This window comes from Vulpes vulpes, chromosome 6 (genome assembly GCF_048418805.1).
Source record: "Vulpes vulpes isolate BD-2025 chromosome 6, VulVul3, whole genome shotgun sequence".
In the NCBI taxonomy this organism is placed as follows: domain Eukaryota; kingdom Metazoa; phylum Chordata; class Mammalia; order Carnivora; family Canidae; genus Vulpes; species Vulpes vulpes.
Window position 1 is genome coordinate 34,007,680 of NC_132785.1, and position 12,618 is coordinate 34,020,297.

Here is a 12,618-nt window from a genome sequence, read left to right on the forward strand (position 1 = left end):
AACATTTACAAAGTGCTCAGTATGTGGCAAAAAATTGTTCTAGAGACTGTAAACAAAAAATCTTTTAAAAGAAAACATAGGATATGTTCACAATTTAGGAAAGGCCTAAAGTACAGACAATAACAAGCATTAGTGAGGATGTGCGGCTAATAGAATTCTCAGTTACTGCTGGTGGGAGTTATATCTGGTGTGAACCTTCGCGAATGCTTTTTGCTGCATCTGCTAAAGCTGAATACATTATTAGCTATTAGCCCACTAACTCCACCTTCAAGTATATTTTTATCAGAAGGGCAAACATAATAGTCCCTTAAACAATGAACATGTATGTATATAAAAATATTATTCATAATACTCAAAAACTAAAACTTAATGTTTATCAACAATAGACAGGATTGTATTTACACAAAGGAATACTAGTCGCAATGAAAAAGAACAAAGTACAGGGGATCCCTGGGTGGCTCAGCGGTTTAGCGCCTGCCTTCGCCCAGGGTGTGATCCTGGAGTCCTGGTATCGAGTCCCATAACCAGGCTCCCTGCATGGAGCCTGCTTCTCTCTCTGCTCTGTGCCTCTGCCTTTCTCTCTCTCTCTGTCTCTCATGAATAAGTAAATAAAAATCTTTAAAAAAAAGAAAAAGAAAAAGAACAAAGTACCATTCAAGCAAAATTATGGAAGATCTCCAATATTAATGTCAAGTAAAAGAAGCTAAGTATAAAAGATCATATACTAAAAAAAAGGGCATATACTGTATTATGTCACATTTATAAAGTTTAAATACAAAACAAAGTAATATGTATATATATATATTAGAAGTCACAGTGGCAGTTACCTTTGGGCAAAGTGGAAAAAAGATACATGGGCAATTTTTGGGATGCAGTTAATTCTCTTAACTTTCTTTTCCCTTCTTCTTTCAGTTTTTAACTAAAGTAAGATAAAATAAATGTATAATATTTTTCATGTCTTAAATTAGAGATAATGGAAGCTGTATTGGCAATTTTGCAAAGGTATTATTTGGTAAAATTCTGTAAACAATTTTACTATTTATTTATTTATTTATTTATTTATTTAAGATTTTATTATTTATTCATGAACGACACACAGAGAGAGGCAGAGACATAGGCAGAGGGAAAAGCAGGTTCCCCATGGGGAGCCCAATGCGGGATTAATCCCAGGACCCCGGGATCCTGACCTGAGCCAAAGGCAGATGATCAACCACTGAACCACCCAGGTGCCCCTAGAAAACAATTTTAATCACAAATGTGATAATTAATAGAAAATAAAATGATATAAAATAATATCTTCCATATTTTTATAAGACTTTTTAACAAGTTCAGATTTTTAAAGAAATCATTTTAGACTTAAATATTGTAATTTCATAATTTGTTTCCAATTTTTCTACAACTTTAAATATTATTTTTCTGAAAGAAGTGTGTTAACAGTGAGAAAGCTTGAAATCCTTAATTTTAGCTCTTCATTTCCTATGACAGCTGCATAAATAAAATAAAGTATTTTCTGTTTCAGCTTCAAGATCACTTTTTCCCTATAAATTGTCAGTTCTATTAATTCAGTTCTATATTTAAATGAATATTCTGTCTAAGGACAATGACATTTGCTTTGCTTTTTTTGCTCTAACTCATAAATTAAAAAGCCATCTTTAAAGTATTAGCAATTTCTCATCTGGGTGACAGAGATATGGCCATGAAGTTCTGTACTGACAGTCACCATCCTGAATGAATAGAGATTAGAGTACTCTCATAAAAGTGTGTAAAGGTTCTTTAGTGACATTCTTTGATACTTGAAATATGTTCATTTTTTAAAAATTAGTTTGCCAGTGGAACTGGTTATCTACATAGGATTAATTACTGAAATACATTATATGGCACTTCTGCAACTCAGTTTATTAAGGCATTTGCAGAATTGCTATAAGTCAACTTAGAGCAGGTATGTTGTTCTTTACTAGAAAAAAATTAAAAATAAGAATATATCCAAAATCATTTTACATTATAACAGCTCAAGACTATCACAAGTGTTTTTGAAGGTTGCTGTAAATACATAGAAAAGACTATTTAATTTATGTACAAAACACAATTTGGTGACAAACCTTTAATAGCTCTCCTCAGAACAATACAAATGATTATCTTGTGCTATATGAATGGAAAACATAGTGTCCCAAGTACTGGTGAATTTTTCCCAGAAACAGAAAAATGGGCTTTCTGAAAAGAATCCCACAACATAGCTGTTTTATTATGTGAGAAAACATGGCATCTCTGTAGGGAGAACTCAAGATAGACTGCAAATTGAGGTATGGAAAACTAAATTCAACCAGCACAAAATGAATAAGAAATTCTTCATTAATAAGAAATCACAGTCAGAAGAGCTTAAAATACAAATCAATTGTCTCAGGACAGAAATATATAAGTATGCATCTACAAATCTACATTTATAACACACTTACTATTATATAGCCATATCTAGTTCTATAGATTAATGTAAATAGCTTAAAGTAACTGACCTGCAGTAAGCTCGCTAGTTTGATGGGTTGATTGTTTAAAACATATATATATATATATATATATATATATATATATATATATATATATATATAAAAAGTGGAATGCAAAAGGGAAATGTGGGCTAATTCATGTAAATATTTATTGTTCCCCTGCTAGAGTCAGGCACTTCTCTAGCTGACATAGACTTATTAAGATCTATTGCTATAAAAGACTCTACCTAGGTTGCTTCATGTTTTAATGGATGCATCAGAAATTAACCCTTTCCCCATCAACACCTTATTTCAGTTAGGAGTCTTTAACTCAGGGTATTTTGGTGTTCCATATCTTCTTAATATTGCACTTTCTCCTTGGTCAAGTTTTCATTGTCAATGTTGAATTTTGGCAATTTATATTTACAAACATATCTATTGGACACTCACAGATCCCATTTTCAATATTTTTAATTGTGATACCAGGATTTCTTGGGAAATTACTATTATTTGCCATTACTTTATTAATTTTAAACCAATATTCTGATTAAATCTATATGACAAATAAATATATTATTATTAACTACATGACAATATACACTGTATATACTAGTCCATAAAATCAAGCCTGCTTTATTCTGAAGAATCCCAGAATAACTTATCAGTATGGATTTTCAGTGTGCTTCTGCTGGCAATTAAATAAATTAACCACAATTAGAATTGACTCATATCTTGGTGCCTTTAGATAAATTGAAAGATGAAAGTAAGCTTAAAATAAATTAATTGAATTTTATATCGAATACAAAAACGATTGTCTCCTCTGACTGATGAACATCCAAATTGTACGTTGAATACCTGTAGTTCTGTATGAATCTTTAGAAATTCCAATATGTCTTGAGACAAACATCTGGTTTTCAATAACCTTTGTACATGAATCATAGTATTATCTTCCCTTGTGTAACATAACCTTTTTAAATGCTAGCCTTGCAATATTAAAACAAAAACTCACTATTGTTTGACAACAATTGAACTTGATATTCAATAAAGATAGTATTTCTTTTCACATATAAGCTAGACTCTTTTTTCCATCTGTACTTATACAATTCAATCATGTATAAAATAATGAAGGGATTCTTTTTTAATCTCTCTTGACTTTCATTCTTTTTATTTAGATATCACTTATTGGTAATTCTTTTGATCTTTCCTTATAATAGATACAACTTTATTGATAAAAACCAGATTATAGTAAATATTTTAACATACAATTGTATCTTTATAAATCTATAAGCTAAATATATGATTTGAGGTATGTGAATTTATTTACATCATAATAACCACTGATGCAGAAGCTGTCTGCTGCTTAATGATTGGTCTCTAGGTGAAAATATTTACTTTGCAGTGAAAATAATAGTATTTTTACTCACTGGCAAAACTCCTTCAAAATCAGGTACTTTAACCATTGTATAGTATTTAGACAAACAAATGTTCTTAGGAGTATAGCAAATATTTAAAAAGCAGGAAGCTATAAATCTATTTAATCTTTTAATTTAAGTTTTTATTTAAATAATATTTGCATGTGATTTATTTATATAGAGCCAAATAGAACACTGGAATGAAACAGTGTAAGGAGGCAACAGAAGTGGATAAAATATCCTGTGACTATTTTGCATATTTCAGTACACTGAAGTATAGATGCTGAGCTATAAAGGATCTAATTTGGATTGATGAAGACTATGCCTATGGCTAGAAACAAACAGTCATGGTCCAGGAAGCCAGGGGAAAAAATGTGTTGGCTCCTGGATCTGAGAAAATAGGGATAGAAATAAGATAGGGATATCAGAGAATAAAACTGATCACATGAATCTAGCTTTTTCTGGCCCACTCTCCATGGGGTTGGCAAGATTCTAATGCACACTACTGAGTGTGGACTCAATGATCTGGGCCCTTCCCTTTTAGCAACTTTGCTGCTGCCTGTCCACATTAAACACTCTTAATTCCAAGTCTTGCCTCTCTTCAAACATCCCACAAATATCTAACATCTCAATGGCTTTGACCATGACTAAACCCTTGTTACAAGGGACATGGAATATACTTCTATGTGTATTATATAGGGTATGTAACATATTGTCCAAACAAAGGTGCTTCAGAGTGTAACAGCACTAAGAATAATTCAGCAAGAACAGTGAGTGGGAATTAGAACTGTCCAATGTCATAAAATTATATGGTCAACTGATGTATACTCACATCATGATTCTCTCTTGCAGGAGATCTGTATACAAGAGGAAACCCATTTGAGGCAGCAGAAGGGGAAAGGGAGGGATCTCCAGATGAAAACTAGGAATTGGTGCCAACAGGAGGGTGCATGAAAGAGCAGGAGTCACCTGAAGAGAGTGCAACTTACAGAGGCAAATCTGGGCATTTGCTCACCATGAGTAAGTGATCAAATGTTAAGAGGTAGGGTTAAAACACAATAGTTAAAAAACACACACACACACACACACAATAGTTACAAAACAAAAACAAAATACCATGTACAGTGGTGGAGATTGCTAGCAGTCACAATGGTCATTGATTTGGGAAACAGGAAACTGGAAAATACAGACACAGGGGCACAGACTTATCACTGGTGCCTTCTGTGTCTCAAATTTCTTTTCTTAACTGGGATAATCTTTGTCATTACCATCCAAAATGACATCAGAGATGTATATTGAGTAGTATGCCAATTCTGGAAACAGAAAATCTTTATTAAGCTCACTTTGTCATTTCAGGGATTGTTTCTGTGCTTCTGTATTATCTTAATGTTTTCAGAGGCTTTCTGTTTCAATTATAAGAAAACCTTTAGAATTCTTATTAAGTTTAATAGATTTCCTCTTAATAAGCTCTAGAGGCTCATAAACAAGGATGTCCTAAATCATAATCTTTGGACAAATTTTCTAATTTTTTATTTGGCAGCCATAATTTTTAGTGTTCTACCGTACCACTTAACTTTCTTGATGTTCTCTCCCTTGACTTCTATCTTTGGGCAATTTAAAACATAATACTAGTTTAAGTAGTCTCCATAAATCTCCATCAGTGTGAAAGGGTTTCTAAAATGTAAATAATTGGATTAAATATTGGGCTACCAGTCTTCAAGTGCGCAACCTACAATACCTCTGAGTGTTTGAAAAGCATGAAGATCACTGGCAACAGCAGTAATGCATGCAACAGCAGACAAGACAGGCAGGCCACCACACCATCTAAGCAACATGAATAAGGAGACCAGAAGTCAGTATCTTTCACTTGAAGGAGCCCAACCAATGCCTTCCTCTACACCATGAGGTGCCTGAAATGCACAGACAAACTAGAATTCTGCCCAAAATAATAATAAACACTGCCAAAAAAGTGACAACTGCCGGAATAGGCCTATAGCAAACAAAATGTGACAGGAATAATATAGGAAAGCCCATCCACATAAGTGGCTCTAGTAGCCTGTCACTCCCATTGCACTGAGATGGGGCCCCAATCTGGGCCAAAATATAACTCCTGAAGTGTAGCCAAGTAGCACTGTTTATTTTGAATATACCCACACCTAGGAAATTGGGGCAAAGAGAAAAGTGATGACCACTGTTGGACATAGAAACAAAAAAGTCCCAAGTCACTCTTGCATTGGTTTGTAACCAATTAATAAGCAAAGAGCAGTCTCCCCACAAAGCTATTCAAGAGTCACCTGTACTGCTCACATTGCCCACTGTTACATAAATTTTAAAGATTCTTCTGATGGTGGATCACAGCACACTGACCCTTAGATGAAACACAGAACTCTTTGTTACTTTTAGCTCTGAGTATGAGAAGGTGTCCAGGGAGGGCCACACAGAGGATGCCAGCCTGGACTGAGTAACAGAAAGCTGGAGCTGTAAGGAGGAAGCTTATTTATGGCAAATAGGATGGAGTTAGCTAGGTTTGCTAAGCTCCCTGAGGGTTGGCTGATTTGAATGATTACAGGTTCGAGGGCATAGGGGCTATATCTCTACCGTCTAGTACCTGACCTTTAGAGACACAGAGCCTGATAAGGGAAGTAGTAGGGGTGTAGTCTTAATTAGCTGCTCAAGAAGAACAGCTTCTAAGCAGGTCCTCATAACTGGGTCAAGACAGCACTAAGACAAAACAAAACAAAACAAAAACAAAAAAACTTCTATTAAGGGTTAAGCTTTATTGTAATAGAGCAGAAGTTAAAGAGAAGTTACTCATAAACATCCCAGACTTAGCATAAACTAAAAATATATTAATGGGCACCAATTACGGGATCATGAGTTATAATGACATTGCCCTGAAGCATGTTCTATGTTAAGGAGGAACACTGACAGTAATGTATTTATAAAGTTGAGGTTTGAACAAAAAGGCTTTTGTAAGACTATTTGACTTTGTCAGTTGTATTCCTTTTGTTGCAGTTAAAAATGTTTCTTGGTGCTTACAGTAGCTCCCAACATGTTTATTGAATAAAGGAATGAATGAAACTCTCCATGTCTTTTTTTCTTTTTAAACTGACTATATGGCATTTCACTTTCAGAATACTTTACATGTATTTATATATATATTATATGTAAATATATGTAAATTATCTTTAATTTACCCACTAGGAGAGATTAGTTAACACTTGAAATACTCTAATCAGAAATTAACACTTCAAAGAAAATTGCATTTCCAACACAGTCATTGAAATTTATCACAGAGCATTTTGAAGAGTATGAACATGTTTTTATATATATATATATATATATATATATATATATATATATACACACACACACACACACACACCACACCTCTACCCCCACATATATACAAACTGGTGTAGTGAGTATTATTCCAGATATATAGGTAGAATAGCTGTATAGCAACTAGGACAGGCTAATATGACTTCAGTATAGCTTTGATACCTCCTGTTCTGTTTGTCCTCTCTTTTAAGGGGGAAATCTATTGCCTGTCTACCAGCCAAGAAATATGGTTGGTCCTGCGGACAGAGTATCTTTGCATTTGCCTCCCAGTTAACCTTTTCTGCAGCTTGTGAGCTGTAGTGCCTAAGTATAGAGTGAGATTCATTCAGAGCTGTAGAAAGATGTTTACTTGTTTTTTAGTATCTGATAGCTACTTAGTATTTGTGCCCCCAGCATAATCCTGTCTAAAGTTTGCCTTATGCGTGGGAAGTGATATGAAAGAGGATATATAGCTCCCAGGGGTTTGCCCAATATTAATAAAAAAAAAAAAAAAACTTTAATTGTTGAATGAGTAAATTATCTTCAAACACTGAAAAGTCTTGCAGCAATTGTCATGGTATTGTTTACCTGAATTATAAGTAAGTCTAAATCGGAAAACAAATGTTTATTCTGAAATTTGATGAGTCAGTAGAAGCATGTTACTAAGTTGCTATCAAAATTGTTTTGTTTGGTAAAAGATGGGAAGGACAGGGTGGGGGACTATTTTTAAGGACTGTTTTTTAAAAAATCAAGAGGGGTGAGGCAAGAGTCACCAAGTAATGGTCTCCACCAAATTACCTGGATAACCTTCAAATCATCCTGAAAAACCTATGAATTTGGCCTGAGATTTAAAGAGACAACAGCTGGAATGCCACAGTGAGAAGAGTTCTCGTTTCTATCAAGGTAGGAAGACGGGGGAAAAAAATAAATAAAAGGCATCCAAGGGGGAGGGGCCCCACGAGGAGCCGGCCTGAGGCCGGGGCGAGTGTCCCCAGGACAGGAGAGCCCCGGCCCGGAGAAGCAGGAGCTGCACCAACCTTCCCGAGCGGAAAGGGGCTAGCAGGGAGTTAGAGCAGGACCCAGGAGGGCGGGGATGCCCTCGGGCTCCCTGAGACACTAACAGGCATCTGCACCCGGGGGAGAGCCCCACACCCCCGGCTGAGCTCCCTAAAGGGCTGCAGCGCCCGGTGGGCTGGACCTGGGAGCAGCTCGGAGGGGCTCCGGCGGCGGCTCCACGGAGGGGGCTGCGGGGCGGGAGCGCGAATCCAACAGCGCAGGCCCTGGGGCACAGGGCGCCGGGACACAGCCCAGGATCCGGCCTCCCCCGGGACAGGCAGAGGCCAGGAGGGCCCAGGACAGCAAGGACACTCCTGCTGCCTGGCGGCTGGAGCTGTGCAGGTCAGCGCCCCCGCCCCCGGAGCATCCAGGCCCTGCAGGCTGAGAGCTCCATAGTTACTGCGGGAGCTGACTCCAGGGCTCCAGAGCTGGCCGCAGCCACTGGGGTTTTTCCTCCTGGGGCCTAACGGGGTAAACAACCCCCACTGAGCCTCACAGTTGCCGCACAGGATAAACAGGATAAACAGCTCCTACTGAGCCCTGCACCAGGCTGGGGGCTGGGCAGCTCCCCCAGGTGCTCACACCTGAGAATCAGCACAGTAGGCCCCTCCCCCAGAAGGCCAGCTAGAGGGACAGGGGAAAAACAAGTTATTGACCAAGCAGCACTGGAAAGTTCCAGGGGAAGTTGAGGGATTTACAGTATATAGAATCAGAGGATACTCCCCCTTCATTTTGTTTTCTGTTTGCTTCCCCCCCCTTTTTTTTCTTTTCTCCTCTTCTTTTTCTTTTCTTCTTCTTCTTTCTTTTTCTTTTTTCTCTTCTCTTTTTCTCCTTTTCCCAATATAACTTGTTTTTGGCCACTCTGCACTGAGCAAAATGACTAGAAGGAAAAACTCACTTCAAAAGAAAGAATCAGAAATAGTCCTCGCTCCCACAGAGCTACAAAATTTGGATTACAATTCAATGTCAGAAAGCCAATTCAGAAGCACTACTATAAAGCTACTGGTGGCTCTAGAAAAAAAGAATAAAGGACTCAAGAGACTTCATGACTGCAGAATTTAGATCTAATCAGGCAGAAATTAAAAATCAATTAAATGATATGCAATCCAAACTAGAGGTCCTAACGATGAGGGTTAAAGAGGTAGAAGAATGAGTGAGTGACATAGAAGACAAGTTGATGGCAAAGAGGGAAACTGAGGAAAAAAGAGACAAACAATTAAAAGATCATGAGGATAGATTAAGGGAATTAAATGACAGCCTTAGAAAGAAAAATCTACGTTTAAATGGGGTTCCTGAGGGCGCCAAAAGGGACAGAGGTCCAGAATATGTATTTGAACAAATCCTAGCTGAAAACTTTCCTAATCTGGGAAGGGAAACAGGCATTCAGATCCAGGAAATAGAGAGATCCCCCCCCCCACACTAAAATCAATAAAAATCGCTCAACACCTCGATATTTAATAGTGAAGCTTGCGGGGATCCCTGGGTGACCCAGTAGTTTAGCACCAGTCTTTGGCACAGGGTGCGATCCTGGAGTCCCAGGATCGAGTCCTGGGATTGAGTCCCACATTGGGCTCCTTGCATGGAGACTGCTTCTCCCTCTGCTTGTATATATCATGAGTAAATAAATAAAATCTTTAAAAAATAATTTAAAAAATAGTGAAGGTTGCAAATTCCAAAGATAAAGAGAAGATCCTTAAAGCAGCAAGAGACAACAGATCCCTACCTTATATGGGGAGAAATATTAGATTAACAGCAGACCTCTCCACAGAGATCTGGCAGGCCAGAAAGGGCTGGCAAGATATATTTGGGGTCCTAAATGAGAACATGCAGCCAAGAATACTCTATCCAGCAAGGCTTTCATTCAAAATAGATGGAGAGGTAAAGAGCTTCCAAAATAGGAACTGAAAGAATATGTGACCACGAAGCCAGCTCTGCAAGAAATTTTGAGGGGGATTCTGTAATAGAGGAAGTCCAAGGGAACAATCCACAAAAACAAGGATTGAATAGGTATCAATGATGACGCTAAATACATTTCTTTCAATAGTAACTCTGAACATGAATGGGCTTAATGACCCCATCAAAAGGCGTAGGGTTTCAGACTGGATGAAAAAGCAAGACCCTTCTATTTGATGTCTAAAAGAGACTCATTTTAGACATAAGGACACCTACAGCCTGAAAATAAAAGGTTGAAGAACCATGTACCATTCAAATGGTCCTCAAAAGAAAGCAGGGGTAGCCATCCTTATATCAGATAAACTAAAGTTTATCCCAAAGACTGTAGTGAGATATGAAGAGGGACACTATATCATACTTAAAGGATCTATCCAACAAGAAGACCTAACAATCATCAATATTTATGCCCCGAATGGGGGAGCTGCCAAGTATATCAATCAATTAATAACCAAAGTTAAGACATACTTAGATAATAATACACTTATACTTGGTGACTTTAATGTAGTGCTTTCTACAATCGACACGTATTCTAAGCACAACATCTGTAAAGAAAGAAGAGCTTTAAATGATACACTGGACAAGATGGATTTCACAGATATTTACAGAACTTTATATCCAAACGCAACTGAATACATTCTACTCAAGTGCACATGGAACTTTTTCTGGAATAGACCACATGCTGGGTCACAATTCAGGTCTTAAACGATACCAAAGATTCAGATCATCCCCTGTGTATTTTCAGACCATAATGCTTTGAAATTAGAACTAAATCACAAAAAGAAGTTTGGAAGGATTTCAAACACGTGGAGGTTAAGGACCATCTTGCTAAAGGATGAAAGGGTCAACCAGGAAATTAGAGAAGAATTAAAAAAGATTCATGGAAACTAATGAGAATGAAGATACAACCATTCAAAATCTTTGGGATACAGCAAAAGCAGTCCTGAGGGGGAAAAACATCACAATACAAGCATCCATCCCAAAACTGGAGAGAACTCAAATACAAAAGCTAACCTTGCACCTAAAGGAGCTGGAGAAAAAACAGCAAATAGATCCTACACACAGCAGAAGAAGAGAGTTAATAAAGATTCGAGCAAAACTCAATGAAATAGAGTCCAGAAGAACCATGGAACAGAGCAACAAAACCAGGAGTTGGTTCTTTGAAACAATTAAAAGATAGATAAACCATTAGCCAGCCTTATTAAAAAGAAGAGAGAGAAGACTCAAATTAATAAAATTATGAATGAGAAAGATCACCACCAACACCAAAGAAATACAAACGATTTTAAAAACTTATTATGAGCAGCTATACCCCAATAAATTAGGCAATCTAGAAGATATGGACGCATTTCTGGAAAACCACAAACTACCAAAACTGGGACAGGAAGAAATAGAAAAACTGAACAGGCTAATAACCAGGGAGGAAATTGAAGTAGTCATCAAAAACCTCCCAAGACACAAAATTCCAGGGCCAGATGGCTTCCCTGGGGAATTCTATCAAACGTTTAAAGAAGAAACAAACAAACAAACATATATATATATATATATATATATATATATATATATATATAAAATAAAATTTTAAAAATTTTAAAAATTAAATAAAAAATAAAGAAGAACCATACCTATTCTACTAAAGCTGTTTGGAAAGATAGAGAGAGATGGAGTACTTCCAAACTAGTTCTATGAGGCCAGCATCACCTTAATTCCAAAATCAGACAAAGACCCCACCACAAAGGAGAACTACAGACCAATATCCCTGATGAATATGGACGCAAAAATTCTCAACAAGATATTAGCCAATAGGCTCCAACAATACATTAAGAAGATTATTCACCATGACCAAGTGGGGTTTATCCCCGGGATGCAAGGTTGGTTCAATACTCGTAAAACAATTAATGTGATTCATCATATCAGCAAGAGAAAAAACAAGAACCTTATGATCCTCTCAATAGATGCAGAGAAATCATTTGATAAAATACAGCATCCATTCTTGATCAAAACTCTTCAGAGTGTAGGGGTAGAGGGAAAATTCCTCAGCATCTTAAGAGCCATCTACCAAAAGCCCACAGCAAATATCATTCTCAATGGGGAAACACTGGGAGCCTTTCTCCTAAGATCAGGAACAAGACAGGGATGTCCACTCTCACCACTGCTATTCAACATCGTACTAGAATCCTAGCCTCAGCAATCGACAACAAAAAGAAATAAAAGGCATTCAAATTGGCAAAGAAGTCAAACTCTCCCTCTTCGCAGATGACATGATACTGTACGTAGAAAACCCAAAAGCCTCCACCCCAAGATTGCTAGAACTCATACAATAATTTGGCAGTGGGGCAGGCTACAAAATCAGTGCCCAGAAGTCAGTGGCATTTCTATACACTAACAATGAGACTGAA